Source organism: Corella eumyota, chromosome 2 (assembly GCF_963082875.1).
Source record: "Corella eumyota chromosome 2, kaCorEumy4.1, whole genome shotgun sequence".
Lineage (NCBI taxonomy): Eukaryota > Metazoa > Chordata > Ascidiacea > Phlebobranchia > Corellidae > Corella > Corella eumyota.
Window position 1 is genome coordinate 14752027 of NC_137491.1, and position 16472 is coordinate 14768498.

General features: G+C 40.0%; 32 non-coding genes across 32 annotated transcripts; all 32 read left to right on the forward strand.

The window, feature by feature from the left end:
* The first annotated feature begins 154 nt into the window (after window positions 1-154).
* LOC145744275 (U1 spliceosomal RNA) lies at window positions 155-318 on the forward strand. Its single transcript, XR_014281144.1, has one exon. It is a non-coding gene; the product is annotated as a U1 spliceosomal RNA (small nuclear RNA).
* A 338-nt stretch (window positions 319-656) lies between these two features.
* LOC145744362 (U1 spliceosomal RNA) lies at window positions 657-820 on the forward strand. Its single transcript, XR_014281225.1, has one exon. It is a non-coding gene; the product is annotated as a U1 spliceosomal RNA (small nuclear RNA).
* Window positions 821-1176: 356 nt separating this feature from the next.
* LOC145744367 (U1 spliceosomal RNA) lies at window positions 1177-1340 on the forward strand. Its single transcript, XR_014281229.1, has one exon. It is a non-coding gene; the product is annotated as a U1 spliceosomal RNA (small nuclear RNA).
* Window positions 1341-1697: 357 nt separating this feature from the next.
* LOC145744337 (U1 spliceosomal RNA) lies at window positions 1698-1861 on the forward strand. Its single transcript, XR_014281201.1, has one exon. It is a non-coding gene; the product is annotated as a U1 spliceosomal RNA (small nuclear RNA).
* Window positions 1862-2218: 357 nt separating this feature from the next.
* LOC145744281 (U1 spliceosomal RNA) lies at window positions 2219-2382 on the forward strand. Its single transcript, XR_014281150.1, has one exon. It is a non-coding gene; the product is annotated as a U1 spliceosomal RNA (small nuclear RNA).
* Window positions 2383-2720: 338 nt separating this feature from the next.
* On the forward strand, window positions 2721-2883 carry LOC145744179 (U1 spliceosomal RNA). Its single transcript, XR_014281055.1, has one exon. It is a non-coding gene; the product is annotated as a U1 spliceosomal RNA (small nuclear RNA).
* A 360-nt stretch (window positions 2884-3243) lies between these two features.
* LOC145744220 (U1 spliceosomal RNA) lies at window positions 3244-3407 on the forward strand. The gene has a single exon (XR_014281094.1). It is a non-coding gene; the product is annotated as a U1 spliceosomal RNA (small nuclear RNA).
* A 356-nt stretch (window positions 3408-3763) lies between these two features.
* Window positions 3764-3926, forward strand: LOC145744285 (U1 spliceosomal RNA). The gene has a single exon (XR_014281154.1). It is a non-coding gene; the product is annotated as a U1 spliceosomal RNA (small nuclear RNA).
* Window positions 3927-4265: 339 nt separating this feature from the next.
* LOC145744200 (U1 spliceosomal RNA) lies at window positions 4266-4429 on the forward strand. The gene has a single exon (XR_014281075.1). It is a non-coding gene; the product is annotated as a U1 spliceosomal RNA (small nuclear RNA).
* Window positions 4430-4785: 356 nt separating this feature from the next.
* LOC145744172 (U1 spliceosomal RNA) lies at window positions 4786-4949 on the forward strand. Its single transcript, XR_014281049.1, has one exon. It is a non-coding gene; the product is annotated as a U1 spliceosomal RNA (small nuclear RNA).
* Window positions 4950-5306: 357 nt separating this feature from the next.
* On the forward strand, window positions 5307-5470 carry LOC145744254 (U1 spliceosomal RNA). The gene has a single exon (XR_014281126.1). It is a non-coding gene; the product is annotated as a U1 spliceosomal RNA (small nuclear RNA).
* A 357-nt stretch (window positions 5471-5827) lies between these two features.
* On the forward strand, window positions 5828-5991 carry LOC145744266 (U1 spliceosomal RNA). The gene has a single exon (XR_014281137.1). It is a non-coding gene; the product is annotated as a U1 spliceosomal RNA (small nuclear RNA).
* Window positions 5992-6329: 338 nt separating this feature from the next.
* On the forward strand, window positions 6330-6493 carry LOC145744339 (U1 spliceosomal RNA). The gene has a single exon (XR_014281203.1). It is a non-coding gene; the product is annotated as a U1 spliceosomal RNA (small nuclear RNA).
* Window positions 6494-6849: 356 nt separating this feature from the next.
* Window positions 6850-7013, forward strand: LOC145744354 (U1 spliceosomal RNA). The gene has a single exon (XR_014281217.1). It is a non-coding gene; the product is annotated as a U1 spliceosomal RNA (small nuclear RNA).
* Window positions 7014-7351: 338 nt separating this feature from the next.
* LOC145744202 (U1 spliceosomal RNA) lies at window positions 7352-7515 on the forward strand. The gene has a single exon (XR_014281077.1). It is a non-coding gene; the product is annotated as a U1 spliceosomal RNA (small nuclear RNA).
* Window positions 7516-7860: 345 nt separating this feature from the next.
* Window positions 7861-8024, forward strand: LOC145744229 (U1 spliceosomal RNA). The gene has a single exon (XR_014281102.1). It is a non-coding gene; the product is annotated as a U1 spliceosomal RNA (small nuclear RNA).
* Window positions 8025-8381: 357 nt separating this feature from the next.
* On the forward strand, window positions 8382-8545 carry LOC145744182 (U1 spliceosomal RNA). Its single transcript, XR_014281058.1, has one exon. It is a non-coding gene; the product is annotated as a U1 spliceosomal RNA (small nuclear RNA).
* A 357-nt stretch (window positions 8546-8902) lies between these two features.
* On the forward strand, window positions 8903-9066 carry LOC145744215 (U1 spliceosomal RNA). The gene has a single exon (XR_014281089.1). It is a non-coding gene; the product is annotated as a U1 spliceosomal RNA (small nuclear RNA).
* Window positions 9067-9423: 357 nt separating this feature from the next.
* LOC145744260 (U1 spliceosomal RNA) lies at window positions 9424-9587 on the forward strand. Its single transcript, XR_014281131.1, has one exon. It is a non-coding gene; the product is annotated as a U1 spliceosomal RNA (small nuclear RNA).
* Window positions 9588-9944: 357 nt separating this feature from the next.
* LOC145744338 (U1 spliceosomal RNA) lies at window positions 9945-10108 on the forward strand. The gene has a single exon (XR_014281202.1). It is a non-coding gene; the product is annotated as a U1 spliceosomal RNA (small nuclear RNA).
* Window positions 10109-10446: 338 nt separating this feature from the next.
* Window positions 10447-10610, forward strand: LOC145744358 (U1 spliceosomal RNA). Its single transcript, XR_014281221.1, has one exon. It is a non-coding gene; the product is annotated as a U1 spliceosomal RNA (small nuclear RNA).
* Window positions 10611-10966: 356 nt separating this feature from the next.
* LOC145744223 (U1 spliceosomal RNA) lies at window positions 10967-11129 on the forward strand. Its single transcript, XR_014281097.1, has one exon. It is a non-coding gene; the product is annotated as a U1 spliceosomal RNA (small nuclear RNA).
* Window positions 11130-11486: 357 nt separating this feature from the next.
* LOC145744268 (U1 spliceosomal RNA) lies at window positions 11487-11650 on the forward strand. Its single transcript, XR_014281139.1, has one exon. It is a non-coding gene; the product is annotated as a U1 spliceosomal RNA (small nuclear RNA).
* A 356-nt stretch (window positions 11651-12006) lies between these two features.
* Window positions 12007-12170, forward strand: LOC145744287 (U1 spliceosomal RNA). The gene has a single exon (XR_014281156.1). It is a non-coding gene; the product is annotated as a U1 spliceosomal RNA (small nuclear RNA).
* Window positions 12171-12528: 358 nt separating this feature from the next.
* On the forward strand, window positions 12529-12692 carry LOC145744314 (U1 spliceosomal RNA). Its single transcript, XR_014281181.1, has one exon. It is a non-coding gene; the product is annotated as a U1 spliceosomal RNA (small nuclear RNA).
* A 338-nt stretch (window positions 12693-13030) lies between these two features.
* On the forward strand, window positions 13031-13194 carry LOC145744250 (U1 spliceosomal RNA). Its single transcript, XR_014281122.1, has one exon. It is a non-coding gene; the product is annotated as a U1 spliceosomal RNA (small nuclear RNA).
* A 356-nt stretch (window positions 13195-13550) lies between these two features.
* LOC145744204 (U1 spliceosomal RNA) lies at window positions 13551-13714 on the forward strand. Its single transcript, XR_014281079.1, has one exon. It is a non-coding gene; the product is annotated as a U1 spliceosomal RNA (small nuclear RNA).
* Window positions 13715-14071: 357 nt separating this feature from the next.
* Window positions 14072-14235, forward strand: LOC145744271 (U1 spliceosomal RNA). The gene has a single exon (XR_014281142.1). It is a non-coding gene; the product is annotated as a U1 spliceosomal RNA (small nuclear RNA).
* Window positions 14236-14592: 357 nt separating this feature from the next.
* On the forward strand, window positions 14593-14756 carry LOC145744315 (U1 spliceosomal RNA). Its single transcript, XR_014281182.1, has one exon. It is a non-coding gene; the product is annotated as a U1 spliceosomal RNA (small nuclear RNA).
* A 338-nt stretch (window positions 14757-15094) lies between these two features.
* LOC145744251 (U1 spliceosomal RNA) lies at window positions 15095-15258 on the forward strand. Its single transcript, XR_014281123.1, has one exon. It is a non-coding gene; the product is annotated as a U1 spliceosomal RNA (small nuclear RNA).
* A 356-nt stretch (window positions 15259-15614) lies between these two features.
* On the forward strand, window positions 15615-15778 carry LOC145744235 (U1 spliceosomal RNA). The gene has a single exon (XR_014281108.1). It is a non-coding gene; the product is annotated as a U1 spliceosomal RNA (small nuclear RNA).
* Window positions 15779-16135: 357 nt separating this feature from the next.
* On the forward strand, window positions 16136-16299 carry LOC145744284 (U1 spliceosomal RNA). Its single transcript, XR_014281153.1, has one exon. It is a non-coding gene; the product is annotated as a U1 spliceosomal RNA (small nuclear RNA).
* Window positions 16300-16472: the final 173 nt, after the last annotated feature.

Consider the following 16472-nt stretch of genomic DNA (forward strand, 5'->3'; position numbering starts at 1 on the left):
GCCATAACCGGTATACGCCACTGTGGTGTCCATTTTTAAATCAAAAAAAATAATTACATAAAAACCTGTTTAATTGTTAGAGAATATTTGCGCGAGCACCACAAATAGGAAGTTATAATTCATTGGGCAGCCGTCCGTTTGCGATGTATGCGGCATACTTACCTGACGAGGGTATTCAATGCAATCAGTCAGGCAGTGGGCCCAGGGCGAGGCTCAGTCATTGCAATTCGACTGAGCTGACCTCTGCGATTGCCCCAAATGTGGGTAACTCGGTCGTATAATTTGTGATAGTGGGGTCTGCGTTCGCGCTAACCCTTTATTTTATTAATTTTGTGTGATAATGATGTTTGGTGCAAATACCGGTACCAACTTGCTGTTGCAGGTAATCTAGTTAAGCAATATACATTTATTCTTAAGCTATACGCTAAACGTCGAAATATAAGCAAAAATGTTGCTTTGTTGGTTTGGATTAAATCCGATTCCTTTTAGCTCGTAATCGAACGCCATGACCGGTATATGCCACTGTGGCCTCCTTTTTAAAATTTATAGAAATAATAACATAAAAACCTGTTTAATTGTTAGAGAATATTTGCGCGAGCACCACAAATGGGAAGTTATAATTCATTGGGCAGCCGTCCGTTTGCGATGAATGCAGCATACTTACCTGACGAGGGTCTTCACTGCGATCAGGCAGGCAGTGGGCCCAGGGCGAGGCTCAGTCATTGCACTTCGACTGAGCTGACCTCTGCGATTACCCCAAATGTGGGTAACTCGGACGTATAATTTCTGATAGTGGGGTCTGCGTTCGCGCTAACCCTTTATTTTATTAATTTTGTGTGTTATTGATGTTTGTTGCAAATATCGGTACCTACTTACTGTATGTTTGTTGTATGTAACCTAAATCTATCTAGTTAAGCAATATACATTTATTCTTAAGCTATACGCAAAACGTCGAAATATAAGCAAAAGTGTTGCTTTGTTGATTTGGCTTAAATCCGATTTCTTTCAGCTCGTATTCGAATGCCATGACCGGTATATGCCACTGTGGCGTCCTTTTTCAAATCAAAAAAAATAATTACATAAAAACCTGTTTAATTGTTAGAGAATATTTGCGCGAGCACCACAAATGGGAAGTTATTATTCATTTGACAGCCGTCCGTTTGCGATGTATACGGCAAACTTACCTGACGAGGGTCTTCACTGCGATCAGGCAGGCAGTGGGCCCAGGGCGAGGCTCAGTCATTGCACTTCGACTGAGCTGACCTCTGCGATTACCCAAAATGTGGGTAACTCGGTCGTATAATTTCTGATAGTGGGGTCTGCGTTCGCGCTAACCCTTTATTTTATTAATTTTGTGTGTTATTGATGTTTGTTGCAAATATCGGTACCTACTTACTGTATGTTTGTTGTATGTAATGTAAATCTATCTAGTTAAGCAATATACATTTATTCTTAAGCTATACGCAAAACGTCGAAATATAAGCGAAAAGTGTTGCTTTGTTGATTTGGCTTAAATCCGATTTCTTTCAGCTCGTAATCGAATGCCATGACCGGTATACGCCACTGTGGCGTCCTTTTTCAAATCAAAAAAAATAATTACATAAAAACCTGTTTAATTGTTAGAGAATATTTGCGCGAGCACCACAAATGGAAATTTATAATTCAATCGGCTGCCGTGCAATTGCGATGTATGCGGCATACTTACCTGACGAGGGTCTTCACTGCGATCAGGCAGGCAGTGGGCCCAGGGCGAGGCTCAGTCATTGCACTTCGACTGAGCTGACCTCTGCGATTACCCCAAATGTGGGTAACTCGGTCGTATTATTTGTGATAGTGGGGTCTGCGTTCGCGCTAACCCTTTATTTTATTAATTTTGTGTGTTATTGATGATTGTTGCAAATATCGGTACCTACTTACTGTATGTTTTTTGTATGTAACGTAAATCTATCTAGTTAAGCAATATACATTTATTCTTAAGCTATACGCTAAACGTCGAAATATAAGCGAAAAGTGTTGCTTTGTTGATTTGGCTTAAATCCGATTTCTTTCAGCTCGTAATCGAATGCCATGACCGGTATACGCCACTGTGGCGTCCTTTTTCACATCAAAAAAAATAATTACATAAAAACCTGTTTAATTGTTAGAGAATATTTGCGCGAGCACCACAAATGGAAATTTATAATTCAATCGGCAGCCGTGCAATTGCGATGTATGCGGCATACTTACCTGACGAGGGTATTCAATGCAATCAGGCAGGCAGTGGGCCCAGGGCTAGGCTCAGTCATTGCACTTCGACTGAGCTGACCTCTGCGATTACCCCAAATGTGGGTAACTCGGTCGTATAATTTGTGATAGTGGGGTCTGCGTTCGCACTAACCCTTTATTTTATTAATTTTGTGTGATAATGATGTTTGGTGCAAATACCGGTACCAACTTGCTGTTGCAGGTAATCTAGTTAAGCAATATACATTTATTCTTAAGCTATACGCTAAACGTCGAAATATAAGCAAAAATGTTGCTTTGTTGGTTTGGATTAAATCCGATTCCTTTTAGCTCGTAATCGAACGCCATGACCGGTATATGCCACTGTGGCCTCCTTTTTAAAATTTATAGAAATAATAACATAAAAACCTGTTTAATTGTTAGAGAATATTTGCGCGAGCACCACAAATGGAAATTTATAATTCAATCGGCTGCCTTGCAATTGCGATGTATGCGGCATACTTACCTGACGAGGGTCTTCACTGCGATCAGGCAGGCAGTGGGCCCAGGGCGAGGCTCAGTCATTGCACTTCGACTGAGCTGACTTCTGCGATTACCCCAAATGTGGGTAACTCGGTCGTATAATTTGTGATAGTTGGGTCTGCGTTCGCGCTAACCCTTTATTTTATTAATTTTGTGTGTTATTGATGTTTGTTGCCAAATATCGGTACCTACTTACTCTGTATGTTTGTTATATGTAACGTAATCTATCTAGTTAAGCAATATACATTTATTCTTAAGCTATACGCAAAATGTCGAAATATAAGCGAAAAGTGTTGCTTTGTTGATTTGGCTTAAATCCTATTTCTTTCAGCTCGTAATCGAATGCCATAACCGGTATACGCCACTGTGGTGTCCATTTTCAAATCAAAAAAAATAATTACATAAAAACCTGTTTAATTGTTAGAGAATATTTGCGCGAGCACCACAAATGGGAAGTTATTATTCATTTTGCAGCAGTCCGTTTGCGATGTATGCAGAATACTTACCTCACGAGGGTCTTCACTGCGATCGGGCAGGCAGTGGACCTAGGGCGAGGCTCAGTCATTGCACTTCGACTGAGCTGACCTCTGCGATTACCCCAAATGTGGGTAACTCGGTCGTATAATTTGTGATAGTGGGGTTTGCGTTCGCGCTAACCCTGTATTTTATTAATTTTGTGTGTTATTGATGTTTGTTGCAAATATCGGTACCTACTTACTGTATGTTTGTTATATGTAACGTAATCTATCTAGTTAAGCAATATACATTTATTCTTAAGCTATACGCAAAACGTCGAAATAAAAGCGAAAAGTGTTGCTTTGTTGATTTGGCTTAAATCCTATTTCTTTCAGCTCGTAATCGAATGCCATAACCGGTATACGCCACTGTGGTGTCCATTTTTAAATCAAAAAAAATAATTACATAAAAACCTGTTTAATTGTTAGAGAATATTTGCGCGAGCACCACAAATAGGAAGTTATAATTCATTGGGCAGCCGTCCGTTTGCGATGTATGCGGCATACTTACCTGACGAGGGTATTCAATGCAATCAGTCAGGCAGTGGGCCCAGGGCGAGGCTCAGTCATTGCAATTCGACTGAGCTGACCTCTGCGATTGCCCCAAATGTGGGTAACTCGGTCGTATAATTTGTGATAGTGGGGTCTGCGTTCGCGCTAACCTTTTATTTTATTAATTTTGTGTGATAATGATGTTTGGTGCAAATACCGGTACCAACTTGCTGTTGCAGGTAATCTAGTTAAGCAATATACATTTATTCTTAAGCTATACGCTAAACGTCGAAATATAAGCAAAAATGTTGCTTTGTTGGTTTGGATTAAATCCGATTCCTTTTAGCTCGTAATCGAACGCCATGACCGGTATATGCCACTGTGGCCTCCTTTTTAAAATTTATAGAAATAATAACATAAAAACCTGTTTAATTGTTAGAGAATATTTGCGCGAGCACCACAAATGGGAAGTTATAATTCATTGGGCAGCCGTCCGTTTGCGATGAATGCAGCATACTTACCTGACGAGGGTCTTCACTGCGATCAGGCAGGCAGTGGGCCCAGGGCGAGGCTCAGTCATTGCACTTCGACTGAGCTGATCTCTGCGATTACCCCAAATGTGGGTAACTCGGACGTATAATTTCTGATAGTGGGGTCTGCGTTCGCGCTAACCCTTTATTTTATTAATTTTGTGTGTTATTGATGTTTGTTGCAAATATCGGTACCTACTTACTGTATGTTTGTTGTATGTAACCTAAATCTATCTAGTTAAGCAATATACATTTATTCTTAAGCTATACGCAAAACGTCGAAATATAAGCAAAAGTGTTGCTTTGTTGATTTGGCTTAAATCCGATTTCTTTCAGCTCGTATTCGAATGCCATGACCGGTATATGCCACTGTGGCGTCCTTTTTCAAATCAAAAAAAATAATTACATAAAAACCTGTTTAATTGTTAGAGAATATTTGCGCGAGCACCACAAATGGGAAGTTATTATTCATTTGACAGCCGTCCGTTTGCGATGTATGCAGCAAACTTACCTGACGAGGGTCTTCACTGCGATCAGGCAGGCAGTGGGCCCAGGGCGAGGCTCAGTCATTGCACTTCGACTGAGCTGACCTCTGCGATTACCCAAAATGTGGGTAACTCGGTCGTATAATTTCTGATAGTGGGGTCTGCGTTCGCGCTAACCCTTTATTTTATTAATTTTGTGTGTTATTGATGTTTGTTGCAAATATCGGTACCTACTTACTGTATGTTTGTTGTATGTAATGTAAATCTATCTAGTTAAGCAATATACATTTATTCTTAAGCTATACGCAAAACGTCGAAATATAAGCGAAAAGTGTTGCTTTGTTGATTTGGCTTAAATCCGATTTCTTTCAGCTCGTAATCGAATGCCATGACCGGTATACGCCACTGTGGCGTCCTTTTTCAAATCAAAAAAAATAATTACATAAAAACCTGTTTAATAGTTAGAGAATATTTGCGCGAGCACCACAAATGGAAATTTATAATTCAATCGGCTGCCGTGCAATTGCGATGTATGCGGCATACTTACCTGACGAGGGTCTTCACTGCGATCAGGCAGGCAGTGGGCCCAGGGCGAGGCTCAGTCATTGCACTTCGACTGAGCTGACCTCAGCGATTACCCGAAATGTGGGTAACTCGGTCATATAATTTGTGATAGTGGGGTCTGCGTTTGCGCTAACCCTTTATTTTATTAATTTTGTGTGTTATTGATGTTTGTTGCAAATATCGGTACCTACTTACTGTATGTTTGTTGTATGTAATGTAAATCTATCTAGTTAAGCAATATACATTTATTCTTAAGCTATACGCAAAACGTCGAAATATAAGCGAAAAGTGTTGCTTTGTTGATTTGGCTTAAATCCGATTTCTTTCAGCTCGTAATCGAATGCCATGACCGGTATACGCCACTGTGGCGTCCTTTTTCACATCAAAAAAAATAATTACATAAAAACCTGTTTAATTGTTAGAGAATATTTGCGCGAGCACCACAAATGGAAATTTATAATTCAATCGGCAGCCGTGCAATTGCGATGTATGCGGCATACTTACCTGACGAGGGTATTCAATGCAATCAGGCAGGCAGTGGGCCCAGGGCGAGGCTCAGTCATTGCACTTCGACTGAGCTGACCTCTGCGATTACCCCAAATGTGGGTAACTCGGTCGTATAATTTGTGATAGTGGGGTCTGCGTTCGCACTAACCCTTTATTTTATTAATTTTGTGTGATAATGATGTTTGGTGCAAATACCGGTACCAACTTGCTGTTGCAGGTAATCTAGTTAAGCAATATACATTTATTCTTAAGCTATACGCTAAACGTCGAAATATAAGCAAAAATGTTGCTTTGTTGGTTTGGATTAAATCCGATTCCTTTTAGCTCGTAATCGAACGCCATGACCGGTATATGCCACTGTGGCCTCCTTTTTAAAATTTATAGAAATAATAACATAAAAACCTGTTTAATTGTTAGAGAATATTTGCGCGAGCACCACAAATGGGAAGTTATAATTCATTGGGCAGCCGTCCGTTTGCGATGAATGCAGCATACTTACCTGACGAGGGTCTTCACTGCGATCAGGCAGGCAGTGGGCCCAGGGCGAGGCTCAGTCATTGCACTTCGACTGAGCTGACCTCTGCGATTACCTCAAATGTGGGTAACTCGGTCGTATAATTTGTGATAGTGGGGTCTGCGTTCGCGCTAACCCTTTATTTTATTAATTTTGTGTGTTATTGATGTTTGTTGCAAATATCGGTACCTACTTACTGTATGTTTGTTGTATGTAACGTAAATCTATCTAGTTAAGCAATATACATTTATTCTTAAGCTATACGAAAAACGTCGAAATATAAGCAAAAGTGTTGCTTTGTTGATTTGGCTTAAATCCGATTTCTTTCAGCTCGTATTCGAATGCCATGACCGGTATATGACACTGTGGCGTCCTTTTTTAAATCAAAAAAAATAATTACATAAAAACCTGTTTAATTGTTAGAGAATATTTGCGCGAGCACCACAAATGGAAATTTATAATTCAATCGGCTGCCGTGCAATTGCGATGTATGCGGCATACTTACCTGACGAGGGTCTTCACTGCGATCAGGCAGGCAGTGGGCCCAGGGCGAGGCTCAGTCATTGCACTTCGACTGAGCTGACCTCTGCGATTACCCCAAATGTGGGTAACTCGGTCGTATAATTTCTGATAGTGGGGTCTGCGTTCGTGCTAACCCTTTATTTTATTAATTTTGTGTGATAATGATGTTTGGTGCAAATACTGGTACCAACTTGCTGTTGCAGGTAATCTAGTTAAGCAATATACATTTATTCTTAAGCTATACGCTAAACGTCGAAATATAAGCAAAAATGTTGCTTTGTTGGTTTGGATTAAATCCGATTCCTTTTAGCTCGTAATCGAACGCCATGACCGGTATATGCCACTGTGGCCTCCTTTTTAAAATTTATAGAAATAATAACATAAAAACCTGTTTAATTGTTAGAGAATATTTGCGCGAGCACCACAAATGGGAAGTTATAATTCATTGGGCAGCCGTCCGTTTGCGATGAATGCAGCATACTTACCTGACGAGGGTCTTCACTGCGATCAGGCAGGCAGTGGGCCCAGGGCGAGGCTCAGTCATTGCACTTCGACTGAGCTGACGTCTGCGATTACCCCAAATGTGGGTAACTCGGTCGTATAATTTCTGATAGTGGGGTCTGCGTTCGCGCTAACCCTTTATTTTATTAATTTTGTGTGTTATTGATGTTTGTTGCAAATATCGGTACCTACTTACTGTATGTAACGTAAATCTATCTAGTTAAGCAATATACATTTATTCTTAAACTATACGCAAAACGTCGAAATATAAGCAAAAGTGTTGCTTTGTTGATTTGGCTTAAATCCGATTTCTTTCAGCTCGTATTCAAATGCCATGACCGGTATATGCCACTGTGGCGTCCTTTTTCAAATCAAAAAAAATAATTACATAAAAACCTGTTTAATTGTTAGAGAATATTTGCGCGAGCATCACAAATGGGAAGTTATTATTCATTTGACAGCCGTCCGTTTGCGATGTATGCAGCATACTTACCTGACGAGGGTTTTCACTGCGATCAGGCAGGCAGTGGGCCCAGGGCGAGGCTCAGTCATTGCACTTCGACTGAGCTGACCTCTGCGATTACCCAAAATGTGGGTAACTCAGTCGTATAATTTCTGATAGTGGGGTCTGCGTTCGCGCTAACCCTTTATTTTATTAATTTTGTGTGTTATTGATGTTTGTTGCAAATATCGGTACCTACTTACTGTATGTTTGTTGTATGTAATGTAAATCTATCTAGTTAAGCAATATACATTTATTCTTAAGCTATACGCAAAACGTCGAAATATAAGCGAAAAGTGTTGCTTTGTTGATTTGGCTTAAATCCTATTTCTTTCAGCTCGTAATCGAATGCCATGACCGGTATACGCCACTGTGGCCTCCTTTTTCAAGTCAAAAAAAATAATTACATAAAAACCTGTTTAATTGTTAGAGAATATTTGCGCGAGCACCACAAATGGAAATTTATAATTCAATCGGCTGCCGTGCAATTGCGATGTATGCAGCATACTTACCTGACGAGGGTCTTCACTGCGATCAGGCAGGCAGTGGGCCCAGGGTGAGGCTCAGTCATTGCACTTCGACTGAGCTGACCTCTGCGATTACCCAAAATGTGGGTAACTCGGTCGTATAATTTCTGATAGTGGGATCTGCGTTCGCGCTAACCCTTTATTTTATTAATTTTGTGCGTTATTGATGTTTGTTGCAAATATCGGTACCTACTTACTGTATGTTTGTTGTATGTAATGTAAATCTATCTAGTTAAGCAATATACATTTATTCTTAAGCTATACGCAAAACGTCGAAATATAAACGAAAAGTGTTGCTTTGTTGATTTGGCTTAAATCCGATTTCTTTCAGCTCGTATTCGAATGCCATGACCGGTATATGCTACTGTGGCGTCCTTTTTCAAATCAAAAAAAATAATTACATAAAAACCTGTTTAATTGTTAGAGAATATTTGAGCGAGCACCACAAATGGGAAGTTATTATTCATTTGACAGCCGTCCGTTTGCGATGTATGCAGCATACTTACCTGACGAGGGTCTTCACTGCGATCAGGCAGGCATTGGGCCCAGGGCGAGGCTCAGTCATTGCACTTCGACTGAGCTGACCTCTGCGATTACCCAAAATGTGGGTAATTCGGTCGTATAATTTCTGATAGTGGGGTCTGCGTTCGCGCTAACCCTTTATTTTATTAATTTTGTGTGTTATTGATGTTTGTTGCAAATATCGGTACCTACTTACTGTATGTTTGTTGTATGTAATGTAAATCTATCTAGTTAAGCAATATACATTTATTCTTAAGCTATACGCAAAACGTCGAAATATAAGCGAAAAGTGTTGCTTTGTTGATTTGGCTTAAATCCTATTTCTTTCAGCTCGTAATCGAATGCCATGACCGGTATACGCCACTGTGGCGTCCTTTTTCAAATCAAAAAAAATAATTACATAAAAACCTGTTTAATTGTTAGAGAATATTTGCGCGAGCACCACAAATGGAAATTTATAATTCAATCGGCTGCCGTGCAATTGCGATGTATGCGGCATACTTACCTGACGAGGGTCTTCACTGCGATCAGGCAGGCAGTGGGCCCAGGGCGAGGCTCAGTCATTGCACTTCGACTGAGCTGACCTCTGCGATTACCCCAAATGTGGGTAACTCGGTCGTATAATTTCTGATAGTGGGGTCTGCGTTCGCGCTAACCCTTTATTTTATTAATTTTGTGTGTTATTGATGTTTGTTGCAAATATCGGTACCTACTTACTGTATGTTTGTTGTATGTAATGTAAATCTATCTAGTTAAGAAATATACATTTATTCTTAAGCTATACGCAAAACGTCGAAATATAAGCGAAAAGTGTTGCTTTGTTGATTAGGCTTAAATCCTATTTCTTTCAGCTCGTAATCGAATGCCATGACCGGTATACGCCACTGTGGCGTCCTTTTTCAAATCAAAAAAAATAATTACATAAAAACCTGTTTAATTGTTAGAGAATATTTGCGCGAGCACCACAAATGGAAATTTATAATTCAATCGGCTGCCGTGCAATTGCGATGTATGCGGCATACTTACCTGACGAGGGTCTTCACTGCGATCAGGCAGGCAGTGGGCCCAGGGCGAGGCTCAGTCATTGCACTTCGACTGAGCTGACCTCTGCGATTACCCCAAATGTGGGTAACTCGGTCGTATAATTTGTGATAGTGGGGTCTGCGTTCGCGCTAACCCTTTATTTTATTAATTTTGTGTGATAATGATGTTTGGTGCAAATACCGGTACCAACTTGCTGTTGCAGGTAATCTAGTTAAGCAATATACATTTATTCTTAAGCTATACGCTAAACGTCGAAATATAAGCAAAAATGTAGCTTTGTTGGTTTGGATTAAATCCGATTCCTTTTAGCTCGTAATCGAACGCCATGACCGGTATATGCCACTGTGGCCTCCTTTTTAAAATTTATAGAAATAATAACATAAAAACCTGTTTAATTGTTAGAGAATATTTGCGCGAGCACCACAAATGGGAAGTTATAATTCATTGGGCAGCCGTCCGTTTGCGATGAATGCAGCATACTTACCTTACGAGGGTCTTCACTGCGATCAGGCAGGCAGTGGGCCCAGGGCGAGGCTCAGTCATTGCACTTCGACTGAGCTGACCTCTGCGATTACCCCAAATGTGGGTAACTCGGTCGTATAATTTCTGATAGTGGGGTCTGCGTTCGCGCTAACCCTTTATTTTATTAATTTTGTGTGTTATTGATGTTTGTTGCAAATATCGGTACATACTTACTGTATGTTTGTTGTATGTAACGTAAATCTATCTAGTTAAGCAATATACATTTATTCTTAAGCTATACGCAAAACGTCGAAATATAAGCAAAAGTGTTGCTTTGTTGATTTGGCTTAAATCCGATTTCTTTCAGCTCGTATTTAAATGCCATGACCGGTATATGCCACTGTGGCGTCCTTTTTCAAATCAAAAAAAAGAATTACATAAAAACCTGTTTAATTGTTAGAGAATATTTGCGCGAGCACCACAAATGGGAAGTTATTATTCATTTGACAGCCGTCCGTTTGCGATGTATGCAGCATACTTACCTGACGAGGGTCTTCACTGCGATCAGGCAGGCAGTGGGCCCAGGGCGAGGCTCAGTCATTGCACTTCGACTGAGCTGACCTCTGCGATTACCCAAAATGTGGGTAACTCGGTCGTATAATTTCTGATAGTGCGGTCTGCGTTCGCGCTAACCCTTTATTTTATTAATTTTGTGTGTTATTGATGTTTGTTGCAAATATCGCTACCTACTTACTGTATGTTTGTTGTATGTAATGTAAGTCTATCTAGTTAAGCAATATACATTTATTCTTAAGCTATACGCAAAACGTCGAAATATAAGCGAAAAGTGTTGCTTTGTTGATTTGGCTTAAATCCTATTTCTTTCAGCTCGTAATCGAATGCCATAACCGGTATACGCCACTGTGGTGTCCATTTTCAAATCAAAAAAATAATTACATAAAAACCTGTTTAATTGTTAGAGAATATTTGCGCGAGCACCACAAATGGGAAGTTATTATTCATTTGGCAGCAGTCCGTTTGCGATGTATGCAGCATACTTTCCTGACGAGGGTCTTCACTGCGATCAGGCAGAAAGTGGGCCCAGGGCGAGGCTCAGTCATTGCACTTCGACTGAGCTGACCTTTGCGATTACCCCAAATGTGGGTAACTCGGTCGTATAATTTCTGATAGTGGGGTCTGCGTTTGCGCTAACCCTTTATTTTATTAATTTTGTGTGTTATTGATGTTTGTTGCCAAATATTGGTACCTACTTACTCTATGTTTGTTATATGTAACGTAATCTATCTAGTTAAGCAATATACATTTATTCTTAAGCTATACGCTAAACGTCGAAATATAAGCAAAAATGTTGCTTTGTTGGTTTGGATTAAATCCGATTCCTTTTAGCTCGTAATCGAACGCCATGACCGGTATATGCCACTGTGGCGTCCTTTTTAAAATTTATAGAAATAATAACATAAAAACCTGTTTAATTGTTAGAGAATATTTGCGCGAGCACCATAAATGGGAAGTTATAATTCATTGGGCAGCCGTCCGTTTGCGATGAATGCGGCGTACTTACCTGACGAGGGTCTTCACTGCGATCAGGCAGGCAGTGTGCCCAGGGCGAGGTTCAGCCATTGCAATTCGACTGAGCTGACTTCTGCGATTACCCCAAATGTGGGTAACTCGGTCGTATAATTTGTGATAGTGGGGTTTGCGTTCGCGCTAACCCTTTATTTTATTAATTTTGTGTGTTATTGATGTTTGTTGCAAATATCGGTACCTACTTACTCTGTATGTTTGTTATATGTAACGTAATCTATCTAGTTAAGCAATATACATTTATTCTTAAGCTATACGCAAAACGTCGAAATATAAGCGAAAAGTGTTGCTTTGTTGATTTGGCTTAAATCCTATTTCTTTCAGCTCGTAATCGAATGCCATAACCGGTATACGCCACTGTGGTGTCCATTTTCAAATCAAAAAAAATAATTACATAAAAACCTGTTTAATTGTTAGAGAATATTTGCGCGAGCACCACAAATAGGAAGTTATAATTTATTGGGCAGCGGTCCGTTTGCGATGTATGCGGCATACTTACCTGAAGAGGGTATTCAATGCAATCAGGCAGGCAGTGAGACCAGGGCGAGGCTCAGTCATTGCAATTCGACTGAGCTGACATCTGCGATTGCCCCAAATGTGGGTAACTCGGTCGTATAATTTGTGATAGTGGGGTCTGCGTTCGCGCTAACCCTTTATTTTATTAATTTTGTGTGATAATGATGTTTGGTGCAAATACCGGTACCAACTTGCTGTTGCAGGTAATCTAGTTAAACAATATACATTTATTCTTAAGCTATACGCTAAATGTCGAAATATAAGCAAAAATGTTGCTTTGTTGGTTTGGATTAAATCCGATTCCTTTTAGCTCGTAATCGAACGCCATGACTGGTATATGCCACTGTGGCCTCCTTTTTAAAATTTATAGAAATAATATCATAAAAACCTGTTTAATTGTTAGAAAATATTTGCGCGAGCACCACAAATGGGAAGTTATAATTCATTGGACAGCCGTCCGTTTGCGATGAATGCAGCATACTTACCTGACGAGGGTCTTCACTGCGATCAGGCAGGCAGTGGGCCCAGGACGAGGCTCAGTAATTGCACTTCGACTGAGCTGACCTCTGCGATTACCCCAAATGTGGGTAACTCGGTCGTATAATTTCTGATAGTGGGGTCTGCGTTCGCGCTAACCCTTTATTTTATTAATTTTGTGTGTTATTGATGTTTGTTGCAAATATCGGTACCTACTTACTGTATGTTTGTTGTATGTAACGTAAATTTATCTAGTTAAGCAATATACATTTATTCTTAAGCTATACGCAAAACGTCGAAATATAAGCAAAAGTGTTGCTTTGTTGATTTGGCTTAAATCCGATTTCTTTCAGCTCGTATTCGAATGTCATGACCGGTATATGCCACTGTGGCGTCCTTTTTCAAATCAAAAAAAATAATTACATAAAAACCTTTTTAATTGTTAGAGAATATTTGCGCGAGCACCACAAATGGGAAGTTATTATTCATTTGTCAGCCGTCCGTTTGCGATGTATGCAGCATACTTACCTGACGAGGGTCTTCACTGCGATCAGGCAGGCAGTGGGCCCAGGGCGAGACTCAGTCATTGCACTTCGATTGAGCTGACCTCTGCGATTACCCCAAATGTGGGTAACTCGGTCGTATAATTTCTGATAGTGGGGTCTGCGTTCGCGCTAACCCTTTATTTTATTAATTTTGTGTGTTATTGATGTTTGTTGCAAATATCGGTACCTACTTACTGTATGTTTGTTGTATGTAATGTAAATCTATCTAGTTAAGCAATATACATTTATTCTTAAGCCATACGCAAAACGTCGAAATATAAGCGAAAAGTGTTGCTTTGTTGATTTGGCTTAAATCCTATTTCTTTCAGCTCGTAATCGAATGCCATGACCGGTATACGTCACTGTGGCGTCCTTTTTCAAATCAAAAAAAATAATTACATAAAAACCTGTTTAATTGTTAGAGAATATTTGCGCGAGCACCACAAATGGAAATTTATAATTCAATCGGCTGCCGTGCAATTGCGATGTATGCAGCATACTTACCTGACGAGGGTCTTCACTGCGATCAGGCAGGCAGTGGGCCCAGGGCGAGGCTCAGTCATTGCACTTCGACTGAGCTGACCTCTGCGATTACCCCAAATGTGGGTAACTCGGTCGTATAATTTCTGATAGTGGGGTCTGCGTTCGCGCTAACCCTTTATTTTATTAATTTTGTGTGTTATTGATGTTTGTTGCAAATATCGGTACATACTTACTGTATGTTTGTTGTATGTAACGTAAATCTATCTAGTTAAGCAATATACATTTATTCTTAAGCTATACGCAAAACGTCGAAATATAAGCGAAAAGTGTTGCTTTGTTGATTTGGCTTAAATCCTATTTCTTTCAGCTCGTATTTGAATGCCATGACCGGTATATGCCACTGTGGCGTCCTTTTTCAAATCAAAAAAAATAATTACATAAAAACCTGTTTAATTGTTAGAGAATATTTGCGCGAGCACCACAAATAGGAAGTTATAATTTATTGGGCAGCGGTCCGTTTGCGATGTATGCGGCATACTTACCTGAAGAGGGTATTCAATGCAATCAGGCAGGCAGTGAGACCAGGGCGAGGCTCAGTCATTGCAATTCGACTGAGCTGACATCTGCGATTGCCCCAAATGTGGGTAACTCGGTCGTATAATTTGTGATAGTGGGGTCTGCGTTCGCGCTAACCCTTTATTTTATTAATTTTGTGTGATAATGATGTTTGGTGCAAATACCGGTACCAACTTGCTGTTGCAGGTAATCTAGTTAAACAATATACATTTATTCTTAAGCTATACGCTAAATGTCGAAATATAAGCAAAAATGTTGCTTTGTTGGTTTGGATTAAATCCGATTCCTTTTAGCTCGTAATCGAACGCCATGACTGGTATATGCCATTGTGGCCTCCTTTTTAAAATTTATAGAAATAATATCATAAAAACCTGTTTAATTGTTAGAAAATATTTGCGCGAGCACCACAAATGGGAAGTTATAATTCATTGGGCAGCCGTCCGTTTGCGATGAATGCAGCATACTTACCTGACGAGGGTCTTCACTGCGATCAGGCAGGCAGTGGGCCCAGGACGAGGCTCAGTAATTGCACTTCGACTGAGCTGACCTCTGCGATTACCCCAAATGTGGGTAACTCGGTCGTATAATTTCTGATAGTGGGGTCTGCGTTCGCGCTAACCCTTTATTTTATTAATTTTGTGTGTTATTGATGTTTGTTGCAAATATCGGTACCTACTTACTGTATGTTTGTTGTATGTAACGTAAATTTATCTAGTTAAGCAATATACATTTATTCTTAAGCTATACGCAAAACGTCGAAATATAAGCAAAAGTGTTGCTTTGTTGATTTGGCTTAAATCCGATTTCTTTCAGCTCGTATTCGAATGTCATGACCGGTATATGCCACTGTGGCGTCCTTTTTCAAATCAAAAAAAATAATTACATAAAAACCTGTTTAATTGTTAGAGAATATTTGCGCGAGCACCACAAATGGGAAGTTATTATTCATTTGTCAGCCGTCCGTTTGCGATGTATGCAGCATACTTACCTGACGAGGGTCTTCACTGCGATCAGGCAGGCAGTGGGCCCAGGGCGAGACTCAGTCATTGCACTTCGATTGAGCTGACCTCTGCGATTACCCCAAATGTGGGTAACTCGGTAGTATAATTTCTGATAGTGGGGTCTGCGTTCGCGCTAACCCTTTATTTTATTAATTTTGTGTGCTATTGATGTTTGTTGCAAATATCGGTACCTACTTACTGTATGTTTGTTGTATGTAATGTAAATCTATCTAGTTAAGCAATATACATTTATTCTTAAGCTATACGCAAAACGTCGAAATATAAGCGAAAAGTGTTGCTTTGTTGATTTGGCTTAAATCCTATTTCTTTCAGCTCGTAATCGAATGCCATGACCGGTATACGCCACTGTGGCGTCCTTTTTCAAATCAAAAAAAATAATTACATAAAAACCTGTTTAATTGTTAGAGAATATTTGCGCGAGCACCACAAATGGAAATTTATAATTCAATCGGCTGCCGTGCAATTGCGATGTATGCGGCATACTTACCTGACGAGGGTCTTCACTGCGATCAGGCAGGCAGTGGGCCCAGGGCGAGGCTCAGTCATTGCACTTCGACTGAGCTGACCTCTGCGATTACCCCAAATGTGGGTAACTCGGTCGTATAATTTCTGATAGTGGGGTCTGCGTTCGCGCTAACCCTTTATTTTATTAATTTTGTGTGTTATTGATGTTTGTTGCAAATATCGGTACATACTTACTGTATGTTTGTTGTATGTAACGTAAATCTATCTAGTTAAGCAATATACATTTATTCTTAAGCTATACGCAAAACGTCGAAATATAAGCGAAAAGTGTTGCTTTGTTGATTTGGCTTA